The sequence below is a fragment of the Sinocyclocheilus anshuiensis genome, unplaced genomic scaffold (genome assembly GCF_001515605.1).
Source record: "Sinocyclocheilus anshuiensis isolate Anshui unplaced genomic scaffold, SAMN03320099.WGS_v1.1 scaffold50, whole genome shotgun sequence".
In the NCBI taxonomy this organism is placed as follows: Eukaryota; Metazoa; Chordata; class Actinopteri; order Cypriniformes; family Cyprinidae; genus Sinocyclocheilus; species Sinocyclocheilus anshuiensis.
In genome coordinates this window covers 704,275-717,057 of record NW_015542382.1, presented here as the reverse complement: position 1 = coordinate 717,057, position 12,783 = coordinate 704,275, and the positions used below count along the sequence as shown (strand labels likewise).

Here is a 12,783-nt window from a genome sequence, read left to right as displayed (position 1 = left end):
GAGGTTTATTATTAGGTTCACTGATGGGTCATTCCAACTTTTCAAGGGATAATTTACATTTCTTATGGCCTGTTCGGGTATATGAATGATGGTTTGGATTTGCGTATGCGATTTGGGGCAGCGGCCAAAAATAGATTCAAAAATGGAGAGCGCAATATGTTTCACTGCTCTGCCGTGCTAAAATAAGTTGCTCTTTTCGGGGGTGCAAATGAACTGTCAGGGGTTCGGAGACAAAACTATTTCAGCAGTAGCAATAGTGGAGTGTTAAATGCTTTTGCTCCCTGTCCTTGCCTGACATTTACAGATAAAATGCAAAACCCTTACAAAAGTAGTCATTAAAAAGCAACTTTTGCCAAATTTAGCATTTTGAACTTCTGGAAGTGTTTCGCCCTCTAACAATAAATGGTCTTTTAGTGGTTATTTTTAATTCACCCTTCTCCCCCATCCCAAAGAATGCTGGGAAATTCTAGCTTTACTAAATTTAGCTGCTATGACTGTGATCAGAGTAACAAAAAACATGTGTGCATTTTCACTCAGTTTTTGGGGAATGAAAGGATTTTTTTTACCCTCTCGCTTCCATGGTGAACTGAGTGGGTGATGGGATGGATCCTGTTCAGGAAGTCCCATGACCTTTGTGTGTCAATTTACACAAACTGAGAAATGGAAGTGTGTCTGTTATGATGATGCGTTCTACCATTGACCTGTTTCGGTTATATGTACTTGCTGTCATCATCAGGTTGTCCGCATAGTGATGTAAATTAATCACTTTAGGACAAACGTTGACGCAGACAAGTGTGAGTGGGGTTACTGAGGAGAAACCTTTGTGCAATCCCAGATGTTGATCCAGGTCCAGCCTCGGGAGGGGGGAAATGTGTCACCTCGGCTTTCCTTTCCATTCCCTATATATATTATTGAATGCAAGCATGCATCACAATGAGAACTTGAAAGCATGGTTCCTGTATGGGTCCCTGCAGTGCATTACAGAGCCCAAATAAGCATTCCCCAGTATGCTGGGTCAAGCAGTTTACTTCACTTTATTGTTTTAATGTTTAATGTATATTTCTTTGAGAATACCTTTTTGTTCTGGGAAAGAAAAAAAAAGGCTTCGGCCTTAATGGGGTCATGATGGAGCCATTCATTTTATGGACATATATGTCAGCAGTAATATAAGTTGTTAGAGCGTGATATCAATCTTCAGTGTGTTTTGATATTTTGGTGCAATATCTGAATTTCTTTAGTAAGGAGAATGCATCTCTGTAATGTAGAACTAATTGAATTTGCGGTTGTCCACTTTTGCCAGAAACGTGAGGGGAGTTTTATGAGATATCAGGTTGACATCATGCATTCTGCTGGAAGGAGGAATGCCCAGTGAAGACACTGCATGGAGCAGATGACTACAAGAAAGCAAGCAAAAAAAAAAGTCAGGGAAACATGTCATCATCATTAACGAAATTGAAGAGCAGAGAAAAGGGCAAAGTAAAAGAAGACTAAAGGTAGGTCAAACAGAACTATTTCTGCAAACTGCAAACCATTTTTTTGTTTTGCATTCAAAATCTGACAGCACAACCTGCAGAGAAGTGATATTTCACTCCAAATCACAAGTCATAATCGTTGGACATTAGCTGAAAAAAAAAAAAAAAGAAAACATCTCCAGCCGAGAGAAAGAGAACGATCTGTCATCTGCCAGAGTAAACAACCACAAAACAAAACATTCATAAATTAGTTATTCAGCCAAATCAAATACATGTCTGCTGTCAAACTGAAAACATAAACACGTTCCATTAAGGAAAAGCTGCAGTGTTCAAGATAAACACATTTTTGGAGTATTTTCATAATTCCCTCCAGTAATAAGTTGGACAAATTACAGTCTATGTTCAAAAAGTCAAGAAAGAATGCAGTTGTAAATATACACAAAGGAGATTTTTGTGAAAAAACTATTTGAAGAGGTCACACATTTCTCTGGTTAGCAAGGCCATATTAACCACTGATGGCAAATGCTGGAATGGAAGGCTGGAATCGAACCCAATTTCACACATGAGCACCACAACACAACATTTTGGAAACACTATATACTGTAAGGTTTTTTAAAAGTGCACAATGTAAATTGTACCATTGTATTGCCCTAAAACACATTTTCTTCACACACATTTTTCTTCATTGATGGACATTGGCAAAGTTATATATATATATATATATATATATGTGTGTGTGTGTGTGTGTGTGTGTGTGTGTGTCCAGGGATGCATCAGAACATATTGCACTACAAATGCAATATGGTAAGGTTTTGTGACTACCACTGAACATGGTTTGAGTCATCTGCCTCAATAAAACCTATATTTAGCGTTGTCCACTTGTGATCAAATCACTGAGATGGATGTTACAGTAATACCCGGTGCAGACGGAGAGAGAAAACAAAACAACAGACAGAGAGAGACAGAGATAGAAAAGTGAGAGAGAGGCAAATGTTTTAGCACGAAGCAGAGAAAATAGCTGTCTGTGAATGTGTGATAGTGAGAGAACGACTGACAGTCCAGCTAAGAAAAAGAGCGAATGAGAGAAAACGGGACAACAGGTACATTGAAAAGTCAAAGGAAAAAAGACACCTCTAGTAAAAGATGTTAGAGGTGTTAGCGGTGATAGAGGAAAGGCTGAGCTGTCATAGTCATCTGCCTCATTTGGGGGAAAACCGAAAGACAACCTGCACTGGAAATACACCGCCATCAAAAGGAGATACGCAAACACTGACAAAGAGTGAAATAGAGAAAAATTAAAGAGACAGAAACCAGTAGAGATGCCTCCTTAACCCGATAGGCAGTTTTTTTATTTCTTTCTCTCCCTCTCGCTCAATGTCTCCTGTAAATTCAGCAAACGCTTTGATGTCTCACACAGATGGCAGAAATCCTCTTCCTCGCTGCCTGACTGTCTGTCTGGGCAAACCGAGGTGTGCCAGTGTGGCTTCAAAACACTTACATATAAAGAAGGGTAGCCTTTTCACAATGGTTTTCACTCAAATTGATGTTTTGTTGCATGATGCAACAGACGAGACTTCTTTAAATCATGTCAAAAGTTCTTCAAACCTCCATTTAACTCTGTAAGTGTGATGCAATATACGATTGTGAGGAGGAACAAATTAAATTTTAAAAGCTTTTGTTGGAGACCTCAGTATGTTCATCATTGGAGTTTGGGTTGTTTGGTTGGTGTGGAAGCAGTTTTCAGATTTGCAGCTTGTGTGAATGCTATTCATACTAAATCCCAATTAGCAACTCTCCATGTTCTTGGTCACACTTACTACAGCAAAATGCATTTGTCATACCTGCTTCTTCGAATAAAATACCTTCGGCAAGCAACTCACAATCTTTATATCTTTGCAAGACATATGTGACAGTCTAAGGGGTCATTTGCACAGAACATGTTTTTGCATTTAAAAACACAAGACCAATGGAGAGTGGAATGGGGGAAAAAAGCAACTGACATTTTTTGTTTCTTCTTTTAACTTAAGTGCCACTACAAAACATTTGAGAAGCATATGAACATACTAAACTATGGTCATTTAAAATCATTTTTTTTCAATGTATTTTTTCAGTGTAAATTGTTACCAGTTGTAAAAAAAGAATAAAGAACAAAAGAAAAAAAAAACTGAACGTTCATTATATTATAGGTGTTTTATCAGTGAGGTCATCAGCCAATAAGCATTTGTAATGTCATAACAGTTTAAGGGGCCATTCACAAAGAATGCGTTTTTGTATTTAAAAGCACAAGACACAGGACAGTGAAATGGAGGTTTTTTTTTACTTAAATTATCAGTTTTGAAAATGATGTGTTATGCTTAATGGTCAAACACATTTGTGTAGTGCATGTTTACATAGAAAAACTACTGAAATGCGGCATAGTGTAAAAATAGCAAAAATGCATACTGTGTGACTGGCCTCATAGTGCGCAAAGTTTTGGTGATAAACAAAGTATAAAATAGCGAAGATGGCATCAGTTCTTTTTGATTCATTTGGGTGATGGAATGTAACTATGGTTTAGATGACGCAATCAAATCAAGTGTGACAACAGCCTAAAACTAAACAAAGACACAAAAACTGTTATAATGGCCCACATATGAATAGAAATATGGAAATAGATCTAGAGGACTGAGAGAGAGGTGAAAGCAGGAGAGGGAGGTTTGAATGCATCAGCCAAGAATTTCCCATGTTTATTATTAATGGCCTCTCTCTTAAAAATGACACTTCCCCAATTTCATCAAGTCACTGTCTCCTGGGCTGTTTATCACGTGTGTGTGTATCTTTGTGCCTGCATTTCACTGTGTGGGCTACAGTGTATGTGTGTGTGTGTGTGTGTGTGTGCATGCTCTCCATCATTCTGTTCCAGAGGCTAGATTAATCCAATCTATCACCACCAAAACCTGTGCAACCTTCTGTGTCCCCACTGAATCGCCAACTCCCTTGACCCTCCTATGGACCCAAAAATAAAAGAATAGCAAACAAGGATTTTCATAATACACTTTAAACAATATGAAGAATTAGGGTTGTGGTTAAACTATTGTTGTGAAATACAAATTCCATGAAAAAGTTATAACACATAAAGGTTTGACACATACTTTTAACATTATTGAATATTACTAATTTAATGTCCTAACTTTATTTACAGAGATGATAAAATTATAAAGACAAAAATCATCTATATTTACTGAAAGAGAATGAAACAAAGAACAAGCAAACAAATGGTAGAAGCAAATAAACAAACCAAAAATGAACAAATGGTCGAAGCAAACAAATGAACAAAAAAGTAAGAAACAATGAAAGACTAATTGAAAAAAATTCTCTCAATTCACTTGGCAAAATGAAAATGACTAGGCTAGAGAAAACGACTAGACTAAGAAGCAAATGAAATATATATATATATATATATATATATATATTTATTATTATTTTTTTTTTATTAACCGAAGAATACCAAAAGAGTATGTGAAGAAGTGAATGAAAGAAATGAAAAAAAGCTAGCAAACAAACAAGCCAATGAGTGCAAGCAAGTTTACTGAAAGAGAATGAAACAAAGAACAAGCAAACAAATGGTAGAAGCAAATAAACAAACCAAAAATGAACAAATGGTCGAAGCAAACAAATGAACCAAAAAGTAAGAAACAATGAAAGACTAATTGAAAAAAGAGCAAGCAAACAAACAAAATACAAGGTAAAAAAGAGCAAAAGAAAAAAAAGCAAACTAAAATCAGACAAAAGGGTTTTTTCACCTTTCCCCATCTTTTTACATTCACATCATAACAATGAATAAAAAAGTAACAAGCTAGTGCACAAACAAAATAAAGTAATGCAATTATATATAGACTCTCTATTCACAGAAAGAAAGAACAAGAAAAAAAAAGAAATGAAATTAAAGAAATTATAAAACTATATAGACATAAATTCTCTCAATTCACTTGGCAAAATGAAAATGACTAGGCTAGAGAAAACGACTAGACTAAGAAGCAAATGAAATATATATATATATATATATATATATATTTATTATTATTTTTTTTTTATTAACCGAAGAATACCAAAAGAGTATGTGAAGAAGTGAATGAAAGAAATGAAAAAAAGCTAGCAAACAAACAAGCCAATGAGTGCAAGCAAGCAGTGATGTGCACAGACATTTTGAGGGGCAGGGGCTCAAGTGGAAAAAAGGGCACTTAATATTTATTTAACAATAAAACAAAACATTAAATATATCAGGGTTGTGCGATATTGACAAAAAATATATATTGATATTTTCTGGGATTTTATCGATAACGGTAATAAGATGATATTTTGCGTGTGTTATTGTGCTGATATCTTAAGGACAACCATGGACAGCTGACTCCTAAAGTTTTTGATATTCTTCATATTCTGTGTGGTGATCAGTTCACAGCAGTAATAGAAATGAATCTTTTCTAATAAGTTTAAATAGATTTGTACCTTTTATGGACATTTTTACCTTTATAAAACCATTTCTAAAGTGTGCATCATCTTTTCAGTCAAATTCTTAAATTGAATCAGTCAATTAGAATAATAAGTCATTTGGGCTGTTACCAAGCAAATGCAATCAGTATTGACCAAATTAATCTTTGCAATGCAGAGGAAACACAGAAGCTGCATTAGAAGGGACATTTACATGCATTTACACACTGTTTAATGCAGAACATGAATGCATTTATCCTGCAGTTACAAATGTATTAATACTGTTTTGATATGTTAAACATAAAACGTTGAATAGGCCTACTGATATTTGAAATTATAAAAAAAAATAAAAAAAAATAAAAGATACTTTAAATGTGAAATTAAATCCACCAGTAGGTGCAGCAAGTCACTGTTAATAAGTGAGTCATTGTGGGTGAACTGAATCATTTAAACGACTGATTCATTCAGGAACAAAACAACTTCATGTTGCTCAGAGACGCAAATTGGAATTATATTTGTTGGCGAAATAGAGCAAAAAACAGTCAATATTGTTTCTAAAACGTAAGTGTCTTAATATTAAATTCTTGTTTATTTAACTACTATATAAAATCGATATCAGATTTGTAATCATGCTGCTTTTTGGTGGAAAAAAAAACAGTCTTCGCGATACTGATTAACTATATGAAATGACATAAATATATACATTTCTGCCACCATATCTTGAATTTTGTGATCATTTTAAATGCATTTTAATAAACTGAATCATGCAGTGAAAGAACACGCACTGGTCTAACCTACTAGACTTCCTATTGCCTTAGCTAAACTTTAGCTAAGCTAACTTACATGGAAGCTCTCTCATGAGTCAGGGATGTTAGCAAGACAAATTAACTATAATTGCCTTTTGTCTTTTGGATAATTAGCTGTAAATTCGAGGCACAGGTAGCTTAGTCTTTTGTTCACACCCACTCACCTCCACACCAAGACAAACACAACTGGGGAGGGAGGGCTTCACTTCTGTGGCTCTCTGTCTGTCTGTGATGCGCATGTGCCAATCAATGTGTGCTACACTGCTGTGCTGCGCGGAAACGCGGAGGGGAGAAAGGCATCGACAGTCTCAACATTTCCCGACCCGACCTGATATTTAGATTTTTTTATTTGTTTGACAGGGAAAGTTGTGCGCAAACAGAAACACACACACACACACACACACACACACACACAAACACACACACATATATACATACTGTATATTCATTTATAAAAAAAAATAGAAATCACTCCCCAGAAAAAAGGGTACTTTCTCTCAAGGAAGAAAAAGGGCAGGTTCTCAAGTACCCTTTGATGTCTATGTGTGCACGTGCCTGCAAGCAAGCAATCAAGAGCTACTAAATAAACAAATTAAAAAGAGTGAATTAATAAACAAAAGAAAATATGATTGAATGAGTGAATGAATGAAAGAAAGAAAACACTGCAGGAAGTATAGCATCTATTCCCAGGCAGTATGTTCCTCTGAGCAATATAGTCAAGTAAAGGGTATCCTTCTGCCAGACCTTTACAGGTCAAATGTGGACATAAAACATTTGAACGGCAACAGCAAGTGTGTGGGATAGACATGTGAACACTTCAGAGTGTGCTTTATGCTTTTCCAGTGCAGGCAGAAGTAAGATTTAGAGTATATGTTTAATCTCTAAAGTAAAAAAAGAAATACAAGAAAATAATAATAAATAACCAAGGAATGATAAACAACCGTAGGGAATGTATGGAAAGCACAATGTTCATTCCCCTGGTTCGTTCTTCTGTGTGGATTATTTTCTTTTCAAAGTAAAGCAAATCTGCTAGCCATTCATAAAATGGCAGTGCCACTTCGAGAGTTAGCAGCATCTAATTTAATTCAATCCAATTACTTTAAAACTTATTTTATTTCCCTATGTTTGAGGTTTATTCATAGCAAACAATCAATAATTTCTGTCTCTGTCATAAATCGTTTTGATCTTTCATTGGCTTTGAGTAACTTTCAGTGAAAAATGTGCAATAGGTGCTTCCTTCTGTTCCCGAAATGTGCTGCAGCAGCAGTAAGCGGACATAGTGATTAGGTAAGAAAATGCTGTTCTTCAAATTCTCTCCCTCCATTTCTCCCAGAAAGCGTTTGTGGATGACAGGAAGTGAGGCATTAGCATTGTTTATTTATCCCCCAGTTCACTCATTCTTTCTCCAAAATGGTCCCTCACATCTGGTGGCTATTACTCTGCCCGGACATCAGCACTGTGATCCAGAAACCTCGGCCACTCTTCACAGTGGAATATTAACCCAACGTGGACAGATAGCATCTCAGCACTCCAGAACCATTATGCTAATTTGCTTTGTGCTATGCTAGGCTGACTTTGCCCATCAGATAGCATTAGAAACTACATGTCTGTAGCGAAGGCTGACGGATCTTGAGAAGGTAACTCACTGGTATAGGGGTTATGTAAATTGGGGAGGACTGGGAAAGTAATAGATTTCTGTGTGTGTGTGAAAATATGTTGAATTTTTTTTTTTTTTGATATAGCCTATGGTTAGTCTCTAGCTATGAGAATTTGGATAGTAGTTTGCCTGGTTTGCTACGGTTAGAGGTAAATTGAGCTCTAATGGATAGTTAGTAGTCCATTTTACAAAATTTAGATGGGCTGAGTGTGTCCCGGGCCCCCCATTAGAATTAAAGGAACAATTGACCCCACTGACTTTCATTGTATGGACAAAAACACTGTGATATGTCTCAAAATATCTTATTTATGTGTGTGTTTGTTTTTCCCCTCTATTTGGAATGACATAAGGATGAGAAAATGATGACACAACTTTAATTTAGGGGTGAACTATTCCTTTAAGACCAATATTAGTACAAAAAAATGACCATGCTTTGCTGAATCAAAAAAAAAAGTAAATATCAAACAACAATGTTAATGGTTTCTTTCCTGTTAACAATGCATATTTTAATAAAGGATAATAGGATAACTAGCTTCTGTGTTGAATGATGATTCAATGACTCACACATAACTCAAAAACACACTCCACTTCCTCAAACATGCACAGTTCCCTACAACATGACCAGATTTGCATGTTGTAGTATTCAAGTAACCCCAATTGCAGAAAAGTTGGGACATTTTGAAAATGCAATAATATCAAGAATCTGTGATTTGCTAATTCTCTTTAACTTTTATGTAATTGAGTACAAAGAAGTACAAAGAAAATATTTCCAAAGTTTTCACTAACCAACTTAAATGCATTTTGTAAATAAAAACGAATTTGGATGTTTATGGCTGCAACAAACTCCAAAAAAGTTGGGACAGAGGTTCGGCAGGCAAAACACCATCAGCAGGAATCGGGAATTTAGCGAGTAGAATTCATTTCCCCAATGGACTCACCGTTAAGTTCAACCGTCACAGCTGCTTTGTTTCACTCTCTCGAACGTCTTCACAAGCTCAACGCACAAGTCTACACGAAACTGTGTGCATTATGTCCTCATTAACATAGTCAAGTCGCCTTTATTTTATAGCACCACAGCACAGATTTAAGCAGCAGAAAATAACGACCATGGTGCAAACTGAATCAATTCTGCTGCGGCGCAGCTCCAAGAGAAAATGATAAATGGTCGTTGTTCAGTTGAAGTTGTCTGCATCCGAAAACCTAGGCTGCTGACATGCTGCGTATCAGCCAATGACTTCGCAGGCACCGTTTGTTCATGAAGGTGCGTATCAGCCAATGACTTCGCAGGCACCGTTAGTTCATGAAGGTAACTCATGAAACTGAATCTGAGTGTGTTTGCGATTGCATAACCTTAATCGCAGCAGAACATGCACACATCATTCAGAGCAGTGTCGTCTCCAATTCCCTGCGGCTCATCTATCCGTGTCATGATGCCACAAATCCCTCTTCCTTGACACAATGGGCTCCAGTTGCCCCACTCACCCCAATATGTGCCTTCGCCCTGCAGCAAAGAACCTCCACTGCAGTTGAATCTGGTAAAAGTTTTAAAAACAAAAAGAAAATATCTTCATTTCATGTGAATTCCTTATGTTCAGCTTACCTGATTTTATCCCAAAATTAGGGCCCTATGATTTGAGACAGAATCTCAGAATCCAGTCATTAAAACTCAAATTCAAATGAATTTAGTGGCTGTGTTTATTAAATTGCAAACCACTTTTTAAAAATGTACTTCTGCATATCTCAAAGTGAATGATGACAGCCACATACTCACCTGATGTTGTTTGCGGCTGTGTCGTCTTCAATTCCTTGAGAAGATTCGACTCTCAGCTGAAATGCTGTCAAGAATCCAGAAGGACACCATTTGATTTCTGTCCACTGACCCCAGCTGAAGAAAAAACACAGGTTTACTACTGAAAATTCAAGAAAATGGAATGCCCCATGACTGTCGTGGCCTAATGGATAGAGAGTCGGACTTGTAACCCAAAGGTCACGGGTTCCTTTTAATGCTCTCAGGTTATTGGCAACATGCGTGTTGCTAAGGCTATCTGTGTGGCTTAGGCTCATTTAGCTGTTTTTCAAGTTAAATGCTTGTGCTAGATTATGCGACCTATCTATTGTGTGGTACTTATCTGTTGTCACTGGAAACACGCTTGTTGCTGCAATATGCTGCGCTTAAAGGGGGGTCTAATGCCATTTCATGAATTCTGAGTTGTTTACACTGTTAAAAAGTTGGATTCTTATGCGCGCGCACTGAGCAACCCGAGCAAGAGCGCGCCGCTCAACACATTTCATTCATGGTTCGGAAGTCATTGGCAGCGCTGCAGTTACTTGCTGGAGAAGAATGCCTCTAAAGATGTGTGTTTTTTGGATGTGAGGAAAAGATAACCTTATTCAGTGTTATGTGAACAGTGGATGCAATTAGTTTTTCTGGGGCAGCAACGGAGTTTCACAAGCGTGTTTGTTGTTCCCGTCACTTCGGTGACGAATGCTTTATAACAGGGTACATTCTGACACTGGATTTGCACATAATTTTATGCTGAAAGACAGAGCAGTCCCAGCAATAAAAGATCCCGGTCATGACTAGGATTTGCTGTAAAACTGCATCAGACGTCTGTGTTTTGTTGCCAATCGGCCTGTAAGTGCTCCCGACTCTTCAGCTCCACCCACGGCTCGCCTCCAGCAGCTCGGCTGTTTTCGGAGAGAATCGTAAAGCTGTATCTTTCTTTTATAAATCTGATAAAACTGAAGACACTTCGGAGATGTGAATGATGCAATACTACACAATAGGTAATTAAGAATAACGAGAGATTGGCCGAAACTGTGTGTGTTATGTCCCCTTTTACCTAGTCAAGTCTCCTTTATTTTATCTGTGCACTACAGCACAGAATTAAGCAGCAGGAAATAACGACCATGGTGCAAAGGGAATCAATTCTGCTGCGGCGCAGCTCCAAGAGAAAATGGTAAATGGTCGTTGTTCAGTTGAAGTCGTCTGCATCCGAAAACCTAGGCTGCTGACATGCTGCCTATCAGCCAATGACTTCGCAGGCAGTGTTGTTCATGAAGGTAACTCATGAAGCTGATATAGGACATGCTTCTGAGGCAGCTTAACGTTCAATGATCTACAACAAAATAGAACGAGCTTCGGTGATAACTAAGCGAATATTTAATTACTTAATAATACTGATTTCTCACTAGAAATAACTTCAGACGCCATCTTTATTTTGCTTAACCATCACGGGATAGGACACACAGGATTGTGGGTATCAAGGCAGCGAAGGATGCATCTATTCTGCCTTTAAATATTGACCAGATGAAGGTATCTCAGGAGGCAGGAAGTGAAGCTAACATTGGAATCGACGTGTCTTGATGCCTTCCTACCTTGAAATGTATCCTCCAAAGGCAACATTTTCCAGTTCCGGATGCAGCCGTCAGTTCAGCGTTGATTCTGCTCCGGTACCAGACACGCTTGTTATGTCTAGTCATATTGGAAACATGCTTGTTCTTAAGCTCTCGGTTGTTATTGGGAGTATGCTTGTTCTGAAGTTATAGTTGTATTGTCGGGAACATGCTTGTCCCAGAGCTATCTGGTTGTTATTGGAACATGTTTGTTCTAAAAGCTGTAGTCGTACTGGGAACATGCTTGTTCTTAAGCTGTAGTTGTATTGGGTATATGCTTGTTCTTAAACTACCTGGTCATTATTGGGAACATGCTTGTTCTTAAAGGGGTCATATGATGCGATTTCAATTTTTCCTTTCTCTTTGGAGTGTTACAAGCTCTTGGTGCATAAAGAAGATCTGTAAAGTTGCAAAGACTAAAGTCTCAAATCCAAAGAGATATTCTTTATAAAAGTTAAGAGCCACACCTACCTAAAACAGCTCGTTCTAACACGCCCCCACATATCTACGTCGCTATGTGGGAAGACTTGCATAACGCCATCCAAATGTTCACGCAAAAGGCGTAACTTTTATTCTCGCTGTAGTATTGTTGTTGCCGCCACCATGTCGTGAAGGCACTGTGTGATTCGTTGTGAAAGCGAAACTACTTTGTTTGGCCTTCCAAAAGAGGACGATATCTGCTTCGTCATGCCTGGAGCTGATCCGTGCTGGTTGCTGAGAAAATACTACAACTTTGCGCTGTGGATCGCCGGATCGGCTTTCACCGTGGACGAAGCGGAGTCCAGCCCAGAGTCGTCACATGTCCTCGCCAGCCACGCCGTTCCCAAGCCCACCCGCCTCTGCTCACTCTAGCCCTCCGGCCGTTCCTCACGCTAGCCCCCGGCCTCTGCCCACTGTAGGCTGCCGCCGCTCACTCTAGGCCACCGTGTGTGATGCTGTGTTTCGTTGTGAAAGCGAAACTACTTTGTTTGGCCTTCCAAAAATG

General features: G+C 38.0%; 1 long non-coding RNA gene across 1 annotated transcript; it reads right to left on the bottom strand.

The window, feature by feature from the left end:
- Window positions 1-9,813: 9,813 nt before the first annotated feature.
- Window positions 9,814-10,297, bottom strand: LOC107692707 (uncharacterized). Its single transcript, XR_001634664.1, has 2 exons — window positions 10,174-10,297; window positions 9,814-9,934 (listed from the first exon to the last, which is right to left on the bottom strand). It is a non-coding gene; the product is annotated as an uncharacterized LOC107692707 (long non-coding RNA).
- Between the last annotated feature and the right edge of the window lie 2,486 nt (window positions 10,298-12,783).